Genomic DNA, 17,194 nt, shown 5'->3' on the forward strand with positions numbered 1-17,194 from the left:
TTGAACAAGTATTTTTGCCAACATATTGAGGGAAGGTTGAAGTCCCCACCAACTATAACCATATGAGTGGGGTATTTATTTGTTACGAGACTCAAATTTTCTCTGAACTGTTCAGCAACTATATCATCAGAGTCTGGGGGTTGGTAGAAGGAGCCAATTATTAACTTAGTTCAGCTGTTAAGTATAACCTCCACCCATACCAATTCGCACGGAGTATCTACTTCAACTTCACTACAAGATAAACCACTACTGACAGACACAAACACTCCACCACCAGTTCTGCCTAATCTATCTTTCCTGAACACCGTCTGAGACTTCGTAAAAATTTCTGCAGAACTTATTTCAGGCTTTAGCCAGCTTTCTGTACCTATAACGATTTCAGCTTCTGTGCTTTCTATTAGCGCTTGAAGCTCAGGAACTTTCCCAGCACAACTACAACAATTTACAGCTACAATTCCGACTGTTCCTTGATCCGAGCACGTCCTGTATTTGCCATGCACCTTTTGAGATTGCAGCGCACCCCGTACTTTCCCGAGGCCTTCTAACCTAAAAAACCGCCCAGTTCACGCCACACAGCCTCCGCTACCCGTGTAGCCGCCAGCTGAGTGTAGTGAACTCCTGACCTATTCAGCGGAACCCGAAACCCCACAACCCTATGGCGCAAATCAAGGAATCAGCAGCCAACATGGTCGAAAAACCGTCTGAGCCTCTGATTCAGACCCTCCACCCGGCTCTGCACCAAAGGTCCGCAGTCGGTTCTGTCAACGATGCTGCAGATGGTGAGCTCTGCCTTCATCTCATAAGCAAGACCAGCAGCCTTCACCAAATCAGATAGCCAGTGGAATCCAGAGAGAATTTCCTCAGATCCAAAGTGACACATGTCATTAGTGTCGACATGAGCCACCACCTGCAGCTGGCTGCACCCTGTGCTCTTCATGGCATCCGGAAGGACCTTTCCACATCAGGAATGACTCCACCCGGAATGCACACGGAGTGCGCACTGGATTTCTTCTCCTCCTTAGCCGCCATATCCCTAAGGGGCCCCATAACGCGCCTAACATTGGAGCTCCCAACTACCAATAAGCCCACCCTCTGCGATTGCCCGGACCTTGAAGGCTGAGAATCATCCTCTGAAACAGGGCAGGCAGCCGCATCTGGCTCAGTCAGAGATAGTACCTGAAACCTGTTTGTCGGATGCACCGCGAAGGCTTTCTGATCAGCCTCCGGGGACGTCTTTCGCTGCCTGCCATGCCTTGGAACGACCTCCCAATCAACCGCAGGCGAGGGCTCAGCCCCGCTGCGGGCAGCAACCGGGGCAACCACAGCGGCAGACCAATCTGGGGACAGACAGGACGAGGTTGACTTCCCCGTGATACCCAAGTCCGGCTCCCCACAGTGGTGCCCATTTGCAACAGCCTCAAACTGCGCGACCGAAGTCAGTGCCACCTGCAGCTGTGAGCGAAGGGATGCCAACTCAGCCCTCATCCAAACACAGTATTCACAGTCCCTGTCCGTTCTAATCAATGTTGAACAACAGTTACTGAAACATGAGTACGTGCCTAGATAATGCAAGGGAAACACGCAAAGAATGTATGAACTAACCTGTACAAATGCCTAACGACTGCGCTACAATCTGCCTGAATTTACAATTACAGTACATAAAACTCAAAATTACACCTCCTATACAAAACTATGTAACAAATAAGTAAGAGAGGAGTATACAACTTGCTGCTGGCAGCTGCTTATCGAACGGCGGCAGGGAGCACACTGGCTGTGACCAACCGACACTGGCCGTTCAAAACAAAAACAGAAGACAAACAACTATGCGAATTTACACTATTCAGGTACTAAAACATGATGCTATAACTCTCAAATACTATAATACACTCGAAATTTATGAATTAAACAATGCAAGTACCCAAAAACACGCAAAGAAATTAAGAATTAAACTATGTAACAAATAAGTGAGCTAGGAGTATATGACTTGCTGCTGGCAGGTGCTTATCCAATGGCGGCAGGGAGCACACACTGTGTGCTGTAGGCTTGGTACCAGGCCTGAAGGACTTGGTGCAGAACCCGAGAGACTTGAAATGTTATTAGGACTCATGTCACATCTGTCAAATAGGAGTTTGTGTATGTTGTCAATGTCAGAAGGATTATTGAGATCATATTTTGGTTCTGTGTTCATATTGACCTGTAACAAGTCAACGATCGTGTATTATCATCGAGAAACCTTCATAGATAGCCATAAAGACAGTACATATATCACACCTAACATACATAGTCATGCTGTATCTGTAAGATCATCATTATCATTTTGGAAAGTTTCCAGCCTCTGACTGGGTATGTATGGAACATAGGCCTCTCCATAGTCTTCTGTCTTGCCACCATGTCTCTATCCACCTTGGTCCAGTATTCTCTTGTCTTTTGGATGCATTCCTCTACTCCTTTCAGCAATCTGTCTCTCTTTCTTCCTCTTGGTCTCTTTCCTTCCAGTTTCATCTTGTGTATCCTCCTGGGTATCCTCTTCTCCTCCATTCTCTTAATGTGCCCATACCAGTTCAGCCTTGATTTCTCTATCTCCTCCTGTAATGGTCCCACCTCCATTAACTCTCTGATCCTCTCATTTCTTAACCTGTCTATCTTTGTCACTCCAATACTGTTTCTCAAGAATTTCATCTCACTAGCTTGTACTTTGCTTTTCTCTCTTCCTTTCATAACCCAGGTTTCTGATGCATATGTGAGGATCAAGACATAGTATGACCGGTATATAATCTTTTTACTGATTTGGGGTACATCCTTGCTCCATATCAGGCTTCTGACACTCTTCCGAAATGCTTCTGCTTTTCTCCCCCGCTCCTTTATTTCTCTGTTGTTTCTTCCATCTTCCTGAATCAGGCTTCCTAAGTACTTGAACTTCTCCACTCTCCTCCATCGTTCCCCATCAATTGTTATTCCAGTTGTTCCTCTCTCCTTCTTTCTTGTTGTGATAATCATCTCACTCTTACTTATACTAAATTTCATCTCATATTCTTGTACTTTCTGTTTCCATACATACAACTGCTCTTGCACTTCCTCCTCCTTATTCCCCCAAATCATCAGATCATCTGCTAACACCATAGCTTTCATCTTCCTTTCACCAATTACTTGTGCTACTGTACTCGTTATATCATCCATCACTACAATGAAGGGTAATGGTGAAAGTGCTCTTCCCTGCCTCAAGCCATTCTTCTGTTCAGTCCAAGCTGATCTCCCACCCCACTTTCACACAGCTCCCACTTCCATGGTACATTTCCCTTATCCTCCAAATAATCTGTTTTGCTACTCCTCTGTTTTCCAGGGCTTTCCACACTTTGCTTCTATGTACACTATCAGACACTTTTTCAATCTCCAGGAAGGACATTAGTAGATCTATTCCATATTCATAGTGCCGTTCCTGCAGTTGTCTTACAGCAAAAATTAGATCCACCGTGGACCTTCTTGTTCTGAAGCTATGTTGCTCTTTTGTCATTCTTCCTTCTAATTTTGCATGAATTCGTGCTTCCAAAATTTTCTCAAAAGTCTTTGCACAATGACTCATCATTGTTATCTCCCAATAGTTCTTGCTCTCTTTTCTAGTTCCCTTCTTAAAGATCAGGACAATTCTTCCCTTCTTCCAGTCTTCTGGGATAATCTTCTGTCTCCACACGATTTTCATTACTCGATATAGTTATTGTATCCCCACCTCTCCTGCTGCTCTCACCATCTCTATACTTAACTCATCCAGACCTGGTGACTTCCCTCCCTTCATCTTGCCCAATACCTCTTCCACTTATCCCCATGTAAGGTATTTTTCTATTTGCTGTTCCTCCTCTTTTTTCTCCTCAGCGTGTTCCTCCTTTCGGGTTCAGGAGTTCTTCAGAATACTCCTTCCACATATTCTTGAGTTCCTACTTATTCTTTACATCTTGTCCACTTTTGTTCACTATTTGAACATAATCTGTCGTAGTGTTCTTCCTCTTACTTTTAATCATACCATATAACACCTTTTTTGAACCTTCACTATCCTCCTCCATCACCATGGTCCACTGTTCCATCCACTTTATTCTTTCCTGTGCCACTACTCTTTTTGCTTCTTTCTTTCTTGCCTGATACTCTTCTCTTGTCTCTACTGTTCTTTTCTGGTACCGTGCCCTAAAGGCTCTACCTGTAAGATACGTGTATTTATTTCGCTATGGTATTTTATCGGTGAGTAATGACTACAAATGAGAGACATCACTATGTAAATGACTTATAAGCATCAAAATCAGAAAGCAGATACAATGCATTTATGTGATAATATTGTCACATGGTATCACTGTGATACAAAATGGGCTCAAACACATCAAACCGAAGCGGATTAAAGTCACTGCACAACTGGAACTCGCCCCACAACTAGGTAGAGGAATAGGAGAGGGGGAGCTTGGTTCGCAAACGTGCGGGACGCCTAGTGCGAGAATACGTAGCTTTGTATCTGAGAGATCACTCGCGGCCACTGGAGTGTTAAGGAAATTGTGACTACTCAGAGTATGAGACAAGACGGAGTATGCACTTCTACATACATAAATACAAGCATCAAGCAAGCCACCACAATACTGAAACCCGAAGCTCACCTCCAACAGGTTTTATTTCTTGTGTGTGTCTAAAAATTAAACCTACCAAGTCATGCATAATGGGTGACCCTCTGTTTCTCCCAGCATGGTCATACTTCTGATGGACACATCCAGAAGAACCTCTACCACTATCACCTCCTCCAACACCATTGTCACCAGCCTCGTCAGGCATCTCCCACAATGAAGTTCCAAGTACAACATCGGGCCCTTCCATCGGTCTGGTCACTCAAGCAGGGAGGCAAGTATGCTCCAAATTCCCTTCCATTTCCAATGCCCCTTGATTCTGCAAGCAGCCTCTTTAGTCAGCAATAACCATCTGGCCCAGAAGTTACACTGCACCTGCAGTGAACAATATAACAGCTGGTAAGGCTATTTGAATGCAGAAATCATCTAGCTGTGTTCTGCCCTCAGCAATTTAACATAGTTGGTCATAAGCTGAAGCACAGCCAATGATGAACAAATGGCTCAGCTGTTGCCTTGCATTTGCAGAGACCCATGGGATAAATGGCAATACCACTTTCATGCAGAAATCATCCAGCTGTGCTCTGTCCTTGACTGTGTTGCACAGTTGGCCCCTCACTGTTCCAGACTCAAAAGATTAAGGTTGCTGTAGCGACATATCATTTGTCATACATCAATAGTACAAGAAGTCAACAAGAGTGATATAGAGTTGTTTTGATCTGAGGATTGCAACATCGTTTATGATCTTGTGACAGTGACACACATTTTGTATATCACTCTCATGAAATGCTATTCGAATAAAATCTTTCATTGTAGGATAAAGTGAGTAACTACAACATTAGCAAGATGTCTTGCAGCTGGAAGAATGTCAAATTCATAAAAGTAGGTACAAAAGGAGTTATAATGCAGAAAAGATACCTCAACACGCATATTAAAAAGGCTTAAGAACTTATAAGATCACCTGTGCAAAGCGAGAATGCCAAACCTATGGAGTAAACATTATTGGCAAATTTCTTTCTGAAGTTGGTGTTACCAAAGATGTTGCCTTCTTTCAGTGGCCCTGTGAAAAACCAGCTACAAAGAAAATGCTTCAAATTGTGAACATTGCAGAACGATTTGCCCCTTTAAGAAAGTTGTTGAAAGGTCTCTCTGTCCACACCTATGACAGTGTTAGACAGCATATTGATCTTTTTTATTGAAGGAAAATTAAAGGGATGGTGGAATAATTCCTAATTCTGATTTCTCGAAAATTAAATCATCAAGTTTTAAAAGCAATTAATGGGAGCTCACTAAGGTTCTGAAAGCTGTGAATAAACAACTGTGATATCCATTATAATTCTGATAGTAATGAACTTCGTATAGGGTTGTACCGGAGTCTACATATCATGACAAGTAAGCTGTTCTACCTTTCACAAGGCTATTTGTTTTAACTTATTTTCATCAACAAGGCCATACAGTTCTATTCTGTCATTACTGGACTGATGAAGGAGCAAGCATATCAGTTCAAAACATGGATTCATTTTTGAGAACTTTCAGTTCCATGAAGGAGACTCATGATTTCCAGCTGCCTGGATCTTCTTTGTAGAAGCACACAAAGGGTGCAATTGATGAAATCTGAGGTGATATACTAAAGAGGATGTTATGGCTGAGTATACTGCATGGCAAGAAACATGTATTTAGTGCAGAAATATTAGTTGCATCAACTATTGTGAGAAAATCACGTATTTTGTATGTTCCTATGAAAGAAATTGGTCAGCTTACTTTCAGTCTCAAGGGATGATGAAAACATTCAGAAAATTACAGAACATTATTCTTGCACTATGTGAAGTGAGATGAAATACCTCACTACATCTGTGTTATCTCAAATTAACCATTTACAGGTGACATCAGCACACATGTGTATCATTGGATGGAAATATCAATTCTGAAACTTCCTGGCAGATTAAAACTGTGTGCCCGACCGAGACTCGAATTCGGGACCTTTGCCTTTCGCGGGCAAGTGCTCTACCAACTGAGCTACCGAAGCACGACTCACGCCCGGTACTCACAGCTTTACTTCTGCCAGTACCTCGTCTCCCACCTTCCAAACTTTACAGAAGCTCTTCTGCGAAACTTGCAGAACTAGCACTCCTGAAAGAAAGGATATTGCGGAGACATGGCTTGGCCACAGCCTGGGGGATGTTTCCAGAATGAGATTTTCACTCTGCAGCGGAGTGTGCGCTGATATGAAACTTCCTGGCAGATTAAAACTGTGTGCCCGACCGAGACTCGAATTCGGGACCTTTGCCTTTCGCGGGCAAGTGCTCTACCAACTGAGCTACCGAAGCACAACTCACGCCCGGTACTCACAGCTTTACTTCTGCCAGTACCTCGTCTCCCACCTTCCAAACTTTACAGAAGCTCTTCTGCGAAACTTGCAGAACTAGCACTCCTGAAAGAAAGGATATTGCGGAGACATGGCTTGGCCACAGCCTGGGGGATGTTTCCAGAATGAGATTTTCACTCTGCAGCGGAGTGTGCGCTGATATGAAACTTCCTGGCAGATTAAAACTGTGTGCCCGACCGAGACTCGAATTCGGGACCTTTGCCTTTCGCGGGCAAGTGCTCTACCAACTGAGCTACCGAAGCACGACTCACGCCCGGTACTCACAGCTTTACTTCTGCCAGTACCTCGTCTCCCACCTTCCAAACTTTACAGAAGCTCTTCTGCGAAACTTGCAGAACTAGCACTCCTGAAAGAAAGGATATTGCGGAGACATGGCTTGGCCACAGCCTGGGGGATGTTTCCAGAATGAGATTTTCACTCTGCAGCGGAGTGTGCGCTGATATGAAACTTCCTGGCAGATTAAAACTGTGTGCCCGACCGAGACTCGAATTCGGGACCTTTGCCTTTCGCGGGCAAGTGCTCTACCAACTGAGCTACCGAAGCACGACTCACGCCCGGTACTCACAGCTTTACTTCTGCCAGTACCTCGTCTCCCACCTTCCAAACTTTACAGAAGCTCTTCTGCGAAACTTGCAGAACTAGCACTCCTGAAAGAAAGGATATTGCGGAGACATGGCTTGGCCACAGCCTGGGGGATGTTTCCAGAATGAGATTTTCACTCTGCAGCGGAGTGTGCGCTGATATGAAACTTCCTGGCAGATTAAAACTGTGTGCCCGACCGAGACTCGAATTCGGGACCTTTGCCTTTCGCGGGCAAGTGCTCTACCAACTGAGCTACCGAAGCACGACTCACGCCCGGTACTCACAGCTTTACTTCTGCCAGTACCTCGTCTCCCACCTTCCAAACTTTACAGAAGCTCTTCTGCGAAACTTGCAGAACTAGCACTCCTGAAAGAAAGGATATTGCGGAGACATGGCTTGGCCACAGCCTGGGGGATGTTTCCAGAATGAGATTTTCACTCTGCAGCGGAGTGTGCGCTGATATGAAACTTCCTGGCAGATTAAAACTGTGTGCCCGACCGAGACTCGAATTCGGGACCTTTGCCTTTCGCGGGCAAGTGCTCTACCAACTGAGCTACCGAAGCACGACTCACGCCCGGTACTCACAGCTTTACTTCTGCCAGTACCTCGTCTCCCACCTTCCAAACTTTACAGAAGCTCTTCTGCGAAACTTGCAGAACTAGCACTCCTGAAAGAAAGGATATTGCGGAGACATGGCTTGGCCACAGCCTGGGGGATGTTTCCAGAATGAGATTTTCACTCTGCAGCGGAGTGTGCGCTGATATGAAACTTCCTGGCAGATTAAAACTGTGTGCCCGACCGAGACTCGAATTCGGGACCTTTGCCTTTCGCGGGCAAGTGCTCTACCAACTGAGCTACCGAAGCACGACTCACGCCCGGTACTCACAGCTTTACTTCTGCCAGTACCTCGTCTCCCACCTTCCAAACTTTACAGAAGCTCTTCTGCGAAACTTGCAGAACTAGCACTCCTGAAAGAAAGGATATTGCGGAGACATGGCTTGGCCACAGCCTGGGGGATGTTTCCAGAATGAGATTTTCACTCTGCAGCGGAGTGTGCGCTGATATGAAACTTCCTGGCAGATTAAAACTGTGTGCCCGACCGAGACTCGAATTCGGGACCTTTGCCTTTCGCGGGCAAGTGCTCTACCAACTGAGCTACCGAAGCACGACTCACGCCCGGTACTCACAGCTTTACTTCTGCCAGTACCTCGTCTCCCACCTTCCAAACTTTACAGAAGCTCTTCTGCGAAACTTGCAGAACTAGCACTCCTGAAAGAAAGGATATTGCGGAGACATGGCTTGGCCACAGCCTGGGGGATGTTTCCAGAATGAGATTTTCACTCTGCAGCGGAGTGTGCGCTGATATGAAACTTCCTGGCAGATTAAAACTGTGTGCCCGACCGAGACTCGAATTCGGGACCTTTGCCTTTCGCGGGCAAGTGCTCTACCAACTGAGCTACCGAAGCACGACTCACGCCCGGTACTCACAGCTTTACTTCTGCCAGTACCTCGTCTCCCACCTTCCAAACTTTACAGAAGCTCTTCTGCGAAACTTGCAGAACTAGCACTCCTGAAAGAAAGGATATTGCGGAGACATGGCTTGGCCACAGCCTGGGGGATGTTTCCAGAATGAGATTTTCACTCTGCAGCGGAGTGTGCGCTGATATGAAACTTCCTGGCAGATTAAAACTGTGTGCCCGACCGAGGCTCGAATTCGGGACCTTTGCCTTTCGCGGGCAAGTGCTCTACCAACTGAGCTACCGAAGCACGACTCACGCCCGGTACTCACAGCTTTACTTCTGCCAGTACCTCGTCTCCCACCTTCCAAACTTTACAGAAGCTCTTCTGCGAAACTTGCAGAACTAGCACTCCTGAAAGAAAGGATATTGCGGAGACATGGCTTGGCCACAGCCTGGGGGATGTTTCCAGAATGAGATTTTCACTCTGCAGCGGAGTGTGCGCTGATATGAAACTTCCTGGCAGATTAAAACTGTGTGCCCGACCGAGACTCGAATTCGGGACCTTTGCCTTTCGCGGGCAAGTGCTCTACCAACTGAGCTACCGAAGCACGACTCACGCCCGGTACTCACAGCTTTACTTCTGCCAGTACCTCGTCTCCCACCTTCCAAACTTTACAGAAGCTCTTCTGCGAAACTTGCAGAACTAGCACTCCTGAAAGAAAGGATATTGCGGAGACATGGCTTGGCCACAGCCTGGGGGATGTTTCCAGAATGAGATTTTCACTCTGCAGCGGAGTGTGCGCTGATATGAAGAAGAGCTTCTGTAAAGTTTGGAAGGTGGGAGACGAGGTACTGGCAGAAGTAAAGCTGTGAGTACCGGGCGTGAGTCGTGCTTCGGTAGCTCAGTTGGTAGAGCACTTGCCCGCGAAAGGCAAAGGTCCCGAATTCGAGTCTCGGTCGGGCACACAGTTTTAATCTGCCAGGAAGTTTCATATCAGCGCACACTCCGCTGCAGAGTGAAAATCTCATTCTGGAAACATCCCCCAGGCTGTGGCCAAGCCATGTCTCGGCAATATCCTTTCTTTCAGGAGTGCTAGTTCTGCAAGTTTCGCAGAAGAGCTTCTGTAAAGTTTGGAAGGTGGGAGACGAGGTACTGGCAGAAGTAAAGCTGTGAGTACCGGGCGTGAGTCGTGCTTCGGTAGCTCAGTTGGTAGAGCACTTGCCCGCGAAAGGCAAAGGTCCCGAATTCGAGTCTCGGTCGGGCACACAGTTTTAATCTGCCAGGAAGTTTCATATCAGCGCACACTCCGCTGCAGAGTGAAAATCTCATTCTGGAAACATCCCCCAGGCTGTGGCCAAGCCATGTCTCCGCAATATCCTTTCTTTCAGGAGTGCTAGTTCTGCAAGTTTCGCAGAAGAGCTTCTGTAAAGTTTGGAAGGTGGGAGACGAGGTACTGGCAGAAGTAAAGCTGTGAGTACCGGGCGTGAGTCGTGCTTCGGTAGCTCAGTTGGTAGAGCACTTGCCCGCGAAAGGCAAAGGTCCCGAATTCGAGTCTCGGTCGGGCACACAGTTTTAATCTGCCAGGAAGTTTCATATCAGCGCACACTCCGCTGCAGAGTGAAAATCTCATTCTGGAAACATCCCCCAGGCTGTGGCCAAGCCATGTCTCCGCAATATCCTTTCTTTCAGGAGTGCTAGTTCTGCAAGTTTCGCAGAAGAGCTTCTGTAAAGTTTGGAAGGTGGGAGACGAGGTACTGGCAGAAGTAAAGCTGTGAGTACCGGGCGTGAGTCGTGCTTCGGTAGCTCAGTTGGTAGAGCACTTGCCCGCGAAAGGCAAAGGTCCCGAATTCGAGTCTCGGTCGGGCACACAATTTTAATCTGCCAGGAAGTTTCATATCAGCGCACACTCCGCTGCAGAGTGAAAATCTCATTCTGGAAACATCCCCCAGGCTGTGGCCAAGCCATGTCTCCGCAATATCCTTTCTTTCAGGAGTGCTAGTTCTGCAAGTTTCGCAGAAGAGCTTCTGTAAAGTTTGGAAGGTGGGAGACGAGGTACTGGCAGAAGTAAAGCTGTGAGTACCGGGCGTGAGTCGTGCTTCGGTAGCTCAGTTGGTAGAGCACTTGCCCGCGAAAGGCAAAGGTCCCGAATTCGAGTCTCGGTCGGGCACACAGTTTTAATCTGCCAGGAAGTTTCATATCAGCGCACACTCCGCTGCAGAGTGAAAATCTCATTCTGGAAACATCCCCCAGGCTGTGGCCAAGCCATGTCTCCGCAATATCCTTTCTTTCAGGAGTGCTAGTTCTGCAAGTTTCGCAGAAGAGCTTCTGTAAAGTTTGGAAGGTGGGAGACGAGGTACTGGCAGAAGTAAAGCTGTGAGTACCGGGCGTGAGTCGTGCTTCGGTAGCTCAGTTGGTAGAGCACTTGCCCGCGAAAGGCAAAGGTCCCGAATTCGAGTCTCGGTCGGGCACACAGTTTTAATCTGCCAGGAAGTTTCATATCAGCGCACACTCCGCTGCAGAGTGAAAATCTCATTCTGGAAACATCCCCCAGGCTGTGGCCAAGCCATGTCTCCGCAATATCCTTTCTTTCAGGAGTGCTAGTTCTGCAAGTTTCGCAGAAGAGCTTCTGTAAAGTTTGGAAGGTGGGAGACGAGGTACTGGCAGAAGTAAAGCTGTGAGTACCGGGCGTGAGTCGTGCTTCGGTAGCTCAGTTGGTAGAGCACTTGCCCGCGAAAGGCAAAGGTCCCGAATTCGAGTCTCGGTCGGGCACACAGTTTTAATCTGCCAGGAAGTTTCATATCAGCGCACACTCCGCTGCAGAGTGAAAATCTCATTCTGGAAACATCCCCCAGGCTGTGGCCAAGCCATGTCTCCGCAATATCCTTTCTTTCAGGAGTGCTAGTTCTGCAAGTTTCGCAGAAGAGCTTCTGTAAAGTTTGGAAGGTGGGAGACGAGGTACTGGCAGAAGTAAAGCTGTGAGTACCGGGCGTGAGTCGTGCTTCGGTAGCTCAGTTGGTAGAGCACTTGCCCGCGAAAGGCAAAGGTCCCGAATTCGAGTCTCGGTCGGGCACACAGTTTTAATCTGCCAGGAAGTTTCATATCAGCGCACACTCCGCTGCAGAGTGAAAATCTCATTCTGGAAACATCCCCCAGGCTGTGGCCAAGCCATGTCTCCGCAATATCCTTTCTTTCAGGAGTGCTAGTTCTGCAAGTTTCGCAGAAGAGCTTCTGTAAAGTTTGGAAGGTGGGAGACGAGGTACTGGCAGAAGTAAAGCTGTGAGTACCGGGCGTGAGTCGTGCTTCGGTAGCTCAGTTGGTAGAGCACTTGCCCGCGAAAGGCAAAGGTCCCGAATTCGAGTCTCGGTCGGGCACACAGTTTTAATCTGCCAGGAAGTTTCATATCAGCGCACACTCCGCTGCAGAGTGAAAATCTCATTCTGGAAACATCCCCCAGGCTGTGGCCAAGCCATGTCTCCGCAATATCCTTTCTTTCAGGAGTGCTAGTTCTGCAAGTTTCGCAGAAGAGCTTCTGTAAAGTTTGGAAGGTGGGAGACGAGGTACTGGCAGAAGTAAAGCTGTGAGTACCGGGCGTGAGTCGTGCTTCGGTAGCTCAGTTGGTAGAGCACTTGCCCGCGAAAGGCAAAGGTCCCGAATTCGAGTCTCGGTCGGGCACACAGTTTTAATCTGCCAGGAAGTTTCATATCAGCGCACACTCCGCTGCAGAGTGAAAATCTCATTCTGAATATCAATTCTGTTCCCGATATAGGTCAGCTTAATGCCTAATCTGTTATGTCATATGTGGATGGCGAGACTGAGGAGAATAATTTTGTAGAAAAAAAAAAAAAATGGCACCTGGATTCTACAGGGTGTTCCATTCATCAGATGACTGCCTGTGCGACGCAGTAGATGCTGTGCAGTGAGCGCTCTGTTGTCCGGCAATCAGATGCTGTGTCGCCCATCTAATGCTGCAGTACAACACAACTACATTTAAAATATAAAAAAATGAATTTTGTACTCTCCCATGTCATGCAAAGAGATGCTGGAACTGCTTGCCATTATTTTCCATGCATTTCCGACATCTACTCAAGAAATTATTAATCACGTGACGTAATTCTCTCTGAGATACTGAATTAATTGATTCATGGATATTATCCAAGAGTTCCTTTATCGTGTGACAATTTATTGTGTCGCTTTGCCCTTCAGTAAACTCCACAAATAAAAATTGCAAAGAGTTAAATCAGGACTTCTAGTGGGCCACATATTGTCACTAATCCCTCTTTCATCGAACACATCATGAATTCTGTGCAAAGAAACATTGGCTATATGAGCCCTTGCCAAATCTTGTTGAAAAAATGCAAAGCTTCGGTCTCTGTCACTCAGTTCATTAAAAAATGGTCGCAAAATGTTTGCACATATCTTTCGCTTGTAACTGGTCATTAAAAAAAATTGGGCCTGTTATTCTGTCACCACTAACAGCACACCACACTCCTATTTTCTGATCACGAAAGGGTTTCTCATTAAGCACAACACATCTACCTACTTTGCCGATAGTTTTGGGAATTAGCATACCTGTGTAAATGAAACCAAGCTTTGCCTTTCACCATATCCAATTGTTTTAAAACCTATTAGCAAAATTTAACTCTGTGCACAGGATAATCGGATTATAATTCTTGTACTACTGATACTTTATAGGGCCTTAGTCCAAGCAGCTTAGCACCTCTTTGTACAGAGGTGCATGATATTTGTGTTTGCTGGGAAAGACATTTAAAGGACTTTTAAGGGGAATTTTCCAGGCAGTATGCAATGTCATCGAGACGAGCTTCACACAAACTTTTTTCACTAATTTGTGAACTTCTTCATGACTCTGAACTTGAACACCTGGAAACTTCTGTTCAAACACTCTCCGAACAGTACAAGCAGACACTGTATGCACATACAAATTGTAAATAAACACTCATTGTGGAATAGAATAATTTGCTCTTGCCATTGCTGTGTTCGCAAACTTCACTGTTCCACTCATGATGGCTGTTTCATTGCTTGAATGTCAGTAGCCAACAAGGCGCATATGTCTCCACAAAATAAGGGGGGGGCCTTCCATGGCTGGCCTGCAATACCTGGGGCAGGAAGTCATCATATAAGTGGAACACCCTGTAGTTCCCCACTGCAGATTGCCAATGTCACTGACTTATACACATGTTAAATTTACAAGGAAACATAAAACTTAGGTAGACAATGACATCTCTCTATGGCTGGATGTCCCAGGTGAGTGTGTTATAGCTGATGAAACTGACACAGTTTGTTTTATCTGAATCAACACATGGCAAGAAAGGTGGACTGATTTTTGCTTTTGGGTTTTGGGGGTATGATTTTTGCTTTTGGGTTTCCGGGGTACAATATGTGTTAAGTAGTATACGATTGGCTTCTTTTATATTTAATGTTTAATTATGAATGAAACCTAATAAAGTAATTGTGGACATCACACCAGCATCTTTTAGTGAAGTGTGTGCATTATCAAGGGGTTGCCTAGTAAATTAATGGAATTATTGCACTGCATAATAATGTAATTGGCATGGCTGAGTAAAGTTTAGGCATCGCCCTAAGATGCTGCATGATTCCAGAGAAGCTGGTCAAACCAGCTGAGCAAGTTATGCAGTATGACATGCTATTTCTGCAGAAACTAGTGCTCTGGCACTGAGGCAGTTACTTCACACTGTTGCTGAGCTGGATCCAAGGCATGGAAGTATCAACACAGCAGAAGTGGCGTTAATGGTCATGATTACCTTATGTTCAGGCTAAGTTTCTTTTACAACTTAAGTGGAAGCAACCAGTGCTGTAGCAAAACAAGCAAGGAGGAGGTCCGCATAAATATTTCTCATTTACAGCTAATGGTATCTCAGTCCACTGGCATCCAGCTATGAGGTGGGATCTATGATGGTCCACAGCCTTTGCTTCTACTGCTCTTAAAGACTTCCATGGGTATGGTCATTCTTCTGTGCTCCTAACCAAGGCCCTGTGCTTGTGCAGTGTCCAGTGCTGGAGACTTGGTGCACTGCAAGGGGAAGGCCTCTTGTATGTATGTATGTATGTATATATAAAAACAAAGATGAGGTGACTTACCGAACAAAAGCGCTGGCAGGTCGATAGACACACAAACAAACACAAACATACACACAAAATTCAAGCTTTCGCAACAAACTGTTGCCTCATCAGGAAAGAGGGAAGGAGAGGGGAAGACGAAAGGAAGTGGGTTTTAAGGGAGAGGGTAAGGAGTCATTCCAATCCCGGGAGCGGAAAGACTTGCCTTAGGGGGAAAAAAGGACAGGTATACACTCGCACACACGCACATATCCATCCACACATACAGACACAAGCAGACATATATTGGTCTTTAAATATGATGCTGCTGCTCACCTGCGGCTGCAAGCCATGTGCTGATCAACATTTACCTGAGCAGGCATGCACTTGAGAAAACCTTTACAGAAAAACACCAAATGATGCAGGAAGTCCCTGTGGGCACTGGCTGTTTGGAGTAATGTCATCTGTCATCTGTATTCTGAGTAATAAATATATTGTTTGTTGATACTGTTTCATTTGCACCGCATCGGGCATCTAGCAAGTGCCCACTCACCACAACACTGCCCTCCCATGCACTGGGTGGTGGTTTGTCAACATCGAGGCCTCAGTCTGTGCACATCACCACCAGCACAACAGCCAGTGAGCCCACCCATTACACCTGGTGCCTGACAAGTCTGTCACCTCTACACTTCAGTGACAGGGGAACCCAACAGCCACCATCCGTGGAGAAGATGGCACAACTACTACAGGACGGGGTTTCATCAACATGCAGTGTGGTGAGCGCAGAGGTTTTATCGTGTTATTGTTTTTTTTTTTTTTTTTTTTTTTTTTTTTTTTTTTTTTTTTTTTTTTTTTTTTTTTTTTTTCCCTCTCTCCTTTTGACAGGTGTTTAATTGTGATTGAAGCTATATGTATAGTATGAGGGAAGTGTATACAGATAATGATCTGAGATTATGTGTATAATGGAATGGACAATATATTTTGGTTTGAGTAAGGAGTATGGCTCATTATAGTCATAAGAAGACATTCAAGTGGAAAGCTACATTGCAATAACTGTTATGCTAATAGTGTATTGAAGTGTCCTCATCATAGTTTTATTTTGTTCTTTTGTTGGGTTTTATGTAATTATTAGAGGGTAAACCATGTGATTTTTGATACCACAGGGAACTATCCTATGAACTGAAAAGCATTTGACTCTGTACCATGTCTAAATTTGTTGTACATGGTATCAAATGAAGTTTTTGACTGAACTGAGGATTTTTTGGTAGAGAAGACAAAACATGTTATCTTGAATGGAGAGTCATTGAGTGCCCCACGGAAGTGTGTTGAGACCCTTGCTGTTCATGTTGTATGTTAGTAATGTTGCAGATAATATTAATAGTAACATTAGGCTTTTTGCAGATGATACAGTCATCTGTAATGAAGTACAAAGTCTGTTCAAAAAATTCTGGAACATTCATAATTTTGCATCAGTGGTGTGTTGGAGCAAAATACAGTTTGCATACCTTCACATGCCTGTGTTTCATGTGCAACTGCTGGAAGTTTCAGTGTCGTATGTCTGTTGTTCAATGCTGTATTGAGTAGAACGTTGTGTCACACAGTTTGTGAATTTCGAGATGGCAGAGTTAGAGAAGCGACATGTCTGCATTAAATTTTGAGCAAAACTTGAGAAAACCTTTACAGAAAAACACCAAATGATGGAGGAAGTCTATGGTGATGAGTGCTTAAGCTGTACTTGGTGTTATGAATGGTTCACATGGTTTAAAGATGGCCAGACAGAAGATAAGATAAAAGTGACCATCATTCAGGATGCCCTTAAACATCTAATGATGATGCTCATGTCAGGAACATCAATAAAATTGTATGTATCAATCAAAGATTGACTCTCTGAGAGATTGCAGAAGGCTGTAACACTTCAGTTGGATCATGTCATAAAATCCTGACACAGCATCTTGGAAAGCATCGTGTTGCCGCCAAGTTCATCCCACAGCTCATGAGTCAAGATCAGAAAGACCTTCGCCTTGCAATCTGTGAAAAGCTTTTGGATCACACAAATGAGAATTAAATGTTCCTTGAGAGAACTGTAACTGGTGATGAG

This window comes from Schistocerca americana, chromosome 3, assembly GCF_021461395.2.
Source record: "Schistocerca americana isolate TAMUIC-IGC-003095 chromosome 3, iqSchAmer2.1, whole genome shotgun sequence".
Classification (NCBI taxonomy): domain Eukaryota; kingdom Metazoa; phylum Arthropoda; class Insecta; order Orthoptera; family Acrididae; genus Schistocerca; species Schistocerca americana.